At 44.8% G+C, this 8,029-nt stretch overlaps 1 pseudogene; it reads right to left on the reverse strand.

Moving 5' to 3' along the window:
- Positions 1-996: 996 nt before the first annotated feature.
- LOC125518187 (small nuclear ribonucleoprotein SmD3b-like) lies at positions 997-1,808 on the reverse strand (annotated as a pseudogene).
- Positions 1,809-8,029: the final 6,221 nt, after the last annotated feature.

Raw genomic sequence — 8,029 nt, forward strand, 5'->3', positions numbered from 1 at the left:
TGAAGTACGTAAATAACAACATTCACAATTTTATTTTATTACCATCATTTGTGTTGAGTTTCATTCATTCATATATATATGTATTGACCCCCTTCCTCAAATTAGATGTTTCGGAAGCGGGATGAACTCCGAGCACCAGCTCGCATGCGAGCAATTCAAGAGGAATTGGCGGCATTCTTTCTTGACCACGTGATCGCTGAAGACGTAGAATACTATGTGGACCATGAGTCTGTATGATTATATTTGTAAGAGATAATTATCGTATATATGTGGCCGGTAGTGTCGGATAGATATACGAGAACTTGTTGTTCGACCAATATCTTGGAGAAGGAGAGGTGGTCTATATCACTTCTCTCTGTATGCATATATGTTCATGACGATCTTCTGTTTCCTTCGTTTGCTTACTAGCTAGCTAGCGTGTCTAGTCCTCTCTATACATATGTATAGTACGTAGCGTCGACCAAGCACGGACATAAGAGAGGACACTTCTCTCTATTAATTATAGCTAGCTAACACAATATATGAAACACCTAAATTAACCCCCCAAAACCCCCAAACCCCCTCCCCCTTTCAAAAAAAAACAAAAACCCCAGCCATAGAAATGCTGACGCATGGATGCCTATTGGTCCCGGTTGGTGCCCCCAACCGGGACCAAAGGGTCTCCTGCCTGGGCTCCGCGCACAGGCCACGTGGAGGCCCATCTGTCCCGGTTCTGGATTGAACCGGGACTAAAGGGAAAGGGCATTAGTACCGACCCTTTAGTCCCCGTTCAGGAACCGGGACAAAAGGCCCTTACGAACCGGGACAACAGGCCCTTTTTCTACCAGTGATACGCAACTCTCAATTTTCCTGGTATGCTGAATGAGGGCTAATAACAGTATATAGAAAACTAAGAACACTAAACCCATGTATCAGGTCTCGTACTCGTCCGCAAACATAGTGTGCATCATAAGAAGCCCAAGAATATTATAGTTGCAGGTATCAATCTCTCCTAAATCAAACCTGTTCCAACTCAATGTTCGAATGTTGTATAGGGTCAACTATAAAATGTAGGTTACTGAGGAAGCTACTTACCCGGGCACGCATCGCGACGGCACGGCCGCGGCGATGGCCGACCCCTTGCCCTAGACGCACCAGCGAAAAAAAAACAGTAAGCATCAATATACTGTATTAATTAATCGTAAAAACAAACTGAAAGGAAGAGGATGGATGGAGGAAGGATCGTACCCTTATCCTAGCCTCGAGACTCTTGAACATCGATGCGTTCTTGAGCATGTCGGGGATGATCATGAACCTGACCTTGCTGCCCCTGATGAACACGTGCTCCAGCTGCGACACCTTGCCGTCCAATTTGCAATCAACCAATCACCAAACGAGATCAGAGGAAGGGGAAGAGAGAAAGCAAGCAAGGCGATCGGTGAATTAGCAGGGGGTAGTACCTCTGCTGTGAAGGTGATGTTCTCGATCTGGCAGTTCCAATTGTACTCACACTCGATCATGGAGCCCCGGTAGACCTCGCCGGTCTTGAGCTCCACCGTCACCACGTGCCCCGCCGCCTCGTGCAGCAGCTTCACCGGGATCCCTGGGCTGCGGCTCGTCTTTATTCCTTCCTTTCCCGAGCTCTTTCTCGACTCTGTCTGTCCGAAGCCATCGCGGAAGAGAAGAGGGGAAGGGAGGAGACGGCGGGGAGGGGGTTCTTTCCCCCTTTCCCTCTCTCTCTCTCCCTCTCTCTCTCTCTCTCTGCCCCCCTCCGGCGGTTTGGACTCGATTCTTATTTCAGGGCCATACTCGATTTTCCCGTCCTCCATAAGCCCAGCCCAGACTCAACTTGATCCACTATGCATGGGAGCTTAAAGTTATTCCTTATACCATGGTACCGTAAAAGCATTATAAAGAAAACTTAAACCTGCATTGTGAAACCGTCCGAGCATGTCCAGGATGCGAAATCCAAGCAGGCGCTCCCGTCTGAATCGGGCCTATCTACCAAAAATTTGGCCGGAGGCTGCGTAGGCCGGCGTAGGTTGTTCCTGAAACTTTCCTCCCACAAACCACCTTTTTTGTTTAAGGAGAACTAAAAAATTCACCCTGAATCCTGAACGTTTGAGATATTTAAAGCTCGTCTTAAGGTTTCCTCAAAACAATATATGGATCAGCCGATTTTAAGTGATGTGGTTGGGTCAGTTTTCTGTTCAAAACCGTAAAACAACGGCTATCTTATAGTTTTGGCCGATCTGCTATAGATGCTTCACATCGTTTTTCATGAGAGCTAGTTCTGTTATGCATCGCCAACATAAGGGAAATAGAAGGCCAGCCCAATGCTGTATTTAAAAAGAATTGTCTTTTCTTCTTGGTTTTCCCATTGCTTGCGGTCTAGTTTTTCATCAGTTTTTTTATTTTTCTTTTTCCTATTCCTTTCTTACCTTTTCTTTGGTTTTTTTGTTTTCTTTGTTCTTTTATTGTTCCTACGCTTTTTTAGGTTTCCATTGGGGTCTTTTAGATTTGTTTTCTTTTTAAATATTTTTTATAAATATTACACAAAATGTTCATTTTCTCGTATACATAAGGGACATTTTCTTTCAAACATTTATAATATTTTTAAATACATACATACATACATACAACAACAACAACAGCAAGAACAACACCAACAGCAGCAGCAACAGCAACAGCAGCAACAGCAGCAACAGCAGGAGCACCAACAGTAGCAGCACCTACTGCAACAACAACAACAACAACAACAACAGCAACAACAACAGCAACAACAACAATAGCAACAGCAACAGCAGCAACAACAACAGCAGTAACAACAGCAGCAACAACAGCAACAACAGCAACAACAACAACAACAACAACAACAACAACAACAACAACAACAGCAACAACAACAGCAACAACAACAACAACAACAACAACAACAACAACAACAGCAACAACAGCAACAGCAACAACAGCAACAGCAGCAACAGCAGCAACAGCAACAACAGCAGCAACAGCAACAGCAACAACAACAGCAACAGTAGCAACAACAACAACAATAGCAACAGCAACAGCAGCAACAACAACAACAGCAACAAGCAGCAACAACAGCAGCAGCAACAACAACAACAACAACAACAACAACAACAACAACAACAACAATAAAGTCTTTACTCCCAAATAGCAATATTCCACACACCTATGTACATGCCAACTTCCGTCTACCCAGACCTGTCTTGACATTATATGCACGCTTTAGCCGTCTGCTATGCACTGGAGCTTCTGGGCGCCTACACTGAATAAGCCCAAACCATCTCAGATGATGCTAGACAAGCTTCTCTTCAATCGGCGCTACCCCAACTCTATCTCGTATGTCATCATTCCGCACTTTGTCCTTCCTTGTGTGGCCACACATCCATCTCACCATGCGCATCTCCACCATACCTAAATGTTCAACATGTCGCCTTTTAGTCGGCCAACACTCAGCGCCATATAACATTATGGGTCGAACTGTCGTCCTATAGAACTTTCCTTTTAGATTTTATGGCACTCTCTTGTCATAGAGAATGCCAGAAGCTTGGCGCCCATTCTTCCATCCGGCTTTGATTCGATGATTCACATCTTTATCTATACCCCCATCCTTCTGCACCATAGACCCCTAATATCAAAAGGTGTCCTTTTGAGGAAGCACCTGCCCATCAAGACTAACCTCCTCCACCTCCTCATGCCTAGTAGTACTGAAAAGTGCACCTCATGTACTCGGTTTTAGTTCTACTAAGTCTAAAACCTTTGGATTCCAAGGTTTGTCTTCATAGCTATAACTTCCTATTGGCCCCCATCCGACTATCATCGACTAGCACCACATCATCCGCAAAGAGCATACACCATGGTATATCTCCTTGTATATCCCTTATGGCCTCATTCATCACCAAAGCGAAAAGATAAGGGCTCAAAGCTAACCCCTGGTGCAGTCCTATTTTAATCGGGAAGTCATCAGCACCATCATCACTTGTTCAAACACCTGTCAAAACATTATCGTACATGTCCTTGATGAGGGTAATGTATTTTGCAGGGACTTTGTGTTTCCCCAAGACCCACCACATGACATTCCGCAGTATCTTATCATAGGCCTTCTTCATGTCAATGAACACCATATGCAGGCCCTTCTTTTGCTCCATGTATCTCTTCATGAGTTATTGTATAAGAAAATGGCTTCTATGGTCGACCTCCCAGACATGAAAGCAAACTGATTTTTGGTCACCCGTGTCATACTTCTTAAGCGGTGCTCAATGACTCTCTGCCATAGCTTCATTGTATGACTCATCAGTTTAATTCCATGGTAGGTAGTTCAACTCTGAACATCCTTCTTGTTCTTCAAGATTGCTGAAGGAAATATGCCCTAGAGGCAATAATAAAGTTATTATTTATTTCCTTATATCATGATAAAAGTTTATTATTCATGCTAGAATTGTATTAACCGGAAACATAATACATGTGTGAATACATAGACAAACAGAGTGTCACTAGTATGCCTCTACTTGACTAGCTCGTTAATCAAAGATGGTTATGTTTCCGAACCATTGACAAAGAGTTGTCATTTGATTAACGGGATCACATCATTAGTTGAATGATCTGATTGACATGACCCATTCCATTAGCTTAGCATCCGATCGTTTAGTATGTTGCTATTGCTTTCTTCATGACTTATACATGTTCCTATGACTATGAGATTATGTAACTCCCGTGTGCCGGAGGAACACTTTGTGTGCTACCAAACATCACAACGTAACTGGGTGATTATAAAGGTGCTCTACAGGTGTCTCCAAAGGTACATGTTGGGTTGACGTATTTCGAGATTAGGATTTGTCACTCCGATTGTCGGAGAGGTATCTCTGGGCCCTCTCGGTAATGCACATCACTTAAGCCTTGCAAGAAATGCAACTAATGAGTCAGTTGCGAGATGATGTATTACAGAACGAGTAAAGAGACTTGCCGGTAACGAGATTGAACTAGGTATTGGATACCGACGATCGAATCTCGGGCAAGTAACATACCGATGACAAAGGGAACAACGTATGTTGTTATGCGGTCTGACCGATAAAGATCTTCGTAGAATATGTAGGAGCCAATATGGGCATCCAAGTCCCGCTATTGGTTATTGACCAGAGACATGTCTCGGTCATGTCTACATCGTTCTCGAACCCGTAGGGTCCGCACGCTTAAGGTTTCGATGACAGTTATATTATGAGTTTATACGTTTTGATGTACCGAAGGTTGTTCGGAGTCCCGGATATGATCACGGACATGACGAGGAGTCTCGAAATGGTCGATACATAGAGATTGATATATTGGACAGCTATATTCGGACACCGGAAGTGTTCCGGGTGATTTCGGAGAAAACCGGAAAGCTGGAGGGTTACCGGACCCCCCACCCTGGGAGAAGTAATGGGCCATAAGGGCCTTAGTGGAGAGAGAGAGGGGCAGCCAAAGGTGGGTCGCGCGCCTCCTCCCCCCTGGTCCGAATTGGACTAGGAGAGGGGGGGGTGCCCCCCTTTCCCTCTCCCTCCCCACTTCTTTCCCCCTCCTAGTAGGAGTCCTACTCCTACTAGGAGGAGGACTCCTCCTTGGCGCGCCATAGGGGCCGGCCGGCCTCCTCCTCTCTTGAACCTTTATATACGGAGGCAGGGGCACCCCAGAGACACACAAGTTGATCCACGTGATCATATTCTTAGCCGTGTGCGGCGCCCCCTGCCACCATAGTCCTCGATAATATTGTAGCGGTGCTTAGGCGAAGCCCTGCGACAGTAGTACATCAAGATCGTCACCACGCCGTCGTGCTGATGGAACTCTTCCCCGACACTTTGCTGGATCGGAGTACGCGGATCGTCATCGAGCTGAACATGTGCTAAAACTCGGAGGTGCCGTAGTTTCGGTGCTTGATCGGTCGGGCCGTGAAGACGTACGACTACATCAACCGCGTTGTCATAACGCTTCCGCTATCGATCTACAAGGGTACGTAGATCATACTCTCCCCTCTCGTTGCTATGCATCACCATGATCCTGCGTGTGCATAGGAAAATTTTGAAATTACTACGTTCCCCAATAGTGGCATCCGAGCCTAGGTTTTATGGTTTGATGTTATATGCACGAGTAGAACACAAGTGAGTTGTGGGCGATATAAGTCATACTGCCTACCAGCATGTCATACTTTGGTTCGGCGGTATTGTTGGATGAAGCGGCCCGGACCGACATTACGCGTACGCTTACGCGAGACCGGTTCTCCCGACGTGCTTTGCACATAGGTGGCTTGCGGGTGACTGCTTCTCCAACTTTAGTTGAACCGAGTGTGGCTACGCCCGGTCCTTGCGAAGGTTAAAACGGCATCAACTTGACAAACTATCGTTGTGGTTTTGATGCGTAGGTAAGATTGGTTCTTGCTTAAGCCCGTAGCAGCCACGTAAAACTTGCAACAAACAAAGTAGAGGACGTCTAACTTGTTTTTGCAGGGCATGTTGTGATGTGATATGGTCAAGACATGATGCTGATTTTATTGTATGAGATGACCATGTTTTGTAACCGGGTTATCGGCAACTGGCAGGAGCCATATGGTTGTCGCTTTATTGTATGCAATGCAATCATGCTGTAATGCTTTACTTTATCACTAAGCGGTAGCGATAGTCGTGGAAGCATAAATTTGGCGAGACGACAACGATGCTACGATGGAGATCAAGGTGTCGCGCCGGTGATGATGGTGATCATGACGGTGCTTCGGAGATGGAGATCACAGGCACAAGATGATGATGGCCATATCATATCACTTATATTGATTGCATGTGATGTTTATCTTTTATGCATCTTATCTTGCTTTGATTGACGGTAGCATTATAAGATGATCTCTCACTAAAATTATCAAGAAGTGTTCTACCTGAGTATGCACCGTTGCGAAAGTTCTTCGTGCTGAGACACCACGTGATGATCGGGTGTGATAGGCTCTACGTTCAAATACAACGGGTGCAAAACAGTTGCACACGCAGAATACTCAGGTTATACTTGACGAGCCAAGCATATACAGATATGGCCTCGGAACACGGAGACCGAAAGGTCGAGCGTGAATCATATAGTAGATATGATCAACATAGTGATGTTCACCAATGAAACTACTCCATCTCACGTGATGATCGGACATGGTTTAGTTGATTTGGATCACGTGATCACTTAGAGGATTAGAGGGATGTCTATCTAAGTGGGAGTTCTTAAGTAATTTGATTAATTGAACTTAAATTTATCATGAACTTAGTACCTGATAGTATCTTGCTTATGTATGTTTGATTGTAGATAGATGGCCCGTGCTGTTGTTCCATTGAATTTTAATGTGTTCCTTGCGAAAGCAAAGTTGAAAGATGATGGTAGCAATTACACGGACTGGGTCCATAACTTGAGGATTATCCTCATTGCTGCACAGAAGAATTACGTCCTGGAAGCACCGCTGGGTGCCAGGCCTGCTGCTAGAGCAACACAAGATGTTATGAATGTCTGGCAGAGCAAAGCTGATGACTACTCGATAGTTCAGTGTGCCATGCTTTACGGCTTAGAATCGGGACTTCAACGACATTTTGAATGTCATGGAGCATATGAGATGTTCCAGGAGTTGAAGTTAATATTTCAAGCAAATGCCCGGATTGAGAGATATGAAGTCTCCAATAAGTTCTATAGCTGCAAGATGGAGGAGAACAGTTCTGTCAGTGAGCATATACTCAAAATGTCTGGGTATAATAATCACTTGATTCAGATGGGAGTTAATCTTCCAGATGATTGCGTCATTGACAGAATTCTCCAATCACTGCCACCAAGCTACAAGTGCTTCGTGATGAACTATAATATGCAAGGGATGAATAAGACTATTCCCGAGCTCTTTGCAATGCTGAAAGCTGCGGAGGTAGAAATCAAAAAGGAGCATCAAGTGTTGATGGTCAACAAGACCACTAGTTTCAAGAAAAAGGGCAAAGGGAAGAAGAAGGGGAACTTCAAAAAGAACAGCAAGCAAGTTGCTGCT

Source organism: Triticum urartu, chromosome 7A, assembly GCF_056163025.1.
Source record: "Triticum urartu cultivar PI428250 chromosome 7A, HENAU_Tu73, whole genome shotgun sequence".
In the NCBI taxonomy this organism is placed as follows: Eukaryota; Viridiplantae; Streptophyta; class Magnoliopsida; order Poales; family Poaceae; genus Triticum; species Triticum urartu.